This window comes from Buceros rhinoceros, unplaced genomic scaffold (genome assembly GCF_000710305.1).
Source record: "Buceros rhinoceros silvestris isolate BGI_N320 unplaced genomic scaffold, ASM71030v1 scaffold2123, whole genome shotgun sequence".
Classification (NCBI taxonomy): Eukaryota; Metazoa; Chordata; class Aves; order Bucerotiformes; family Bucerotidae; genus Buceros; species Buceros rhinoceros.
This window is the reverse complement of record NW_010404029.1, coordinates 66,580-66,954: the sequence shown is the minus strand read 5'-3', so window position 1 is coordinate 66,954 and position 375 is coordinate 66,580.

Below are 375 nucleotides of genomic sequence, written 5' to 3'. Positions count from 1 at the left end.
GCAGTACCCTTGGGCGATCCCATCTGGCCCCATAGACCAGTGCACATCTAAGCGGTGCAACAGGTCACTGACCATTTCCTCTTGGATTATGGGGGGCTTCATTCTGCTCCCTGTGTCTGTCTTTCAGTTCAAGGAGCTGGGCACTCAGCCATGGTCTTCAAGACTGCAGCAAAGGCGGCATTCTGTACTTCAGCCTTTTCATCCTCCTTGGTCACTATGTGTTCACCCACATCCAGTGAAGGATGGAGGTTCTTCTTAGCCCTCCTTTTGCTGTTAATGTATTTGTAGTGATAGCAGGAACTAGTTAATCACAAATAATGAGAAGACAATGACCAGCTAAGTTGTAAATGAAAGCCTTGTCCTTGGGATGCAGGC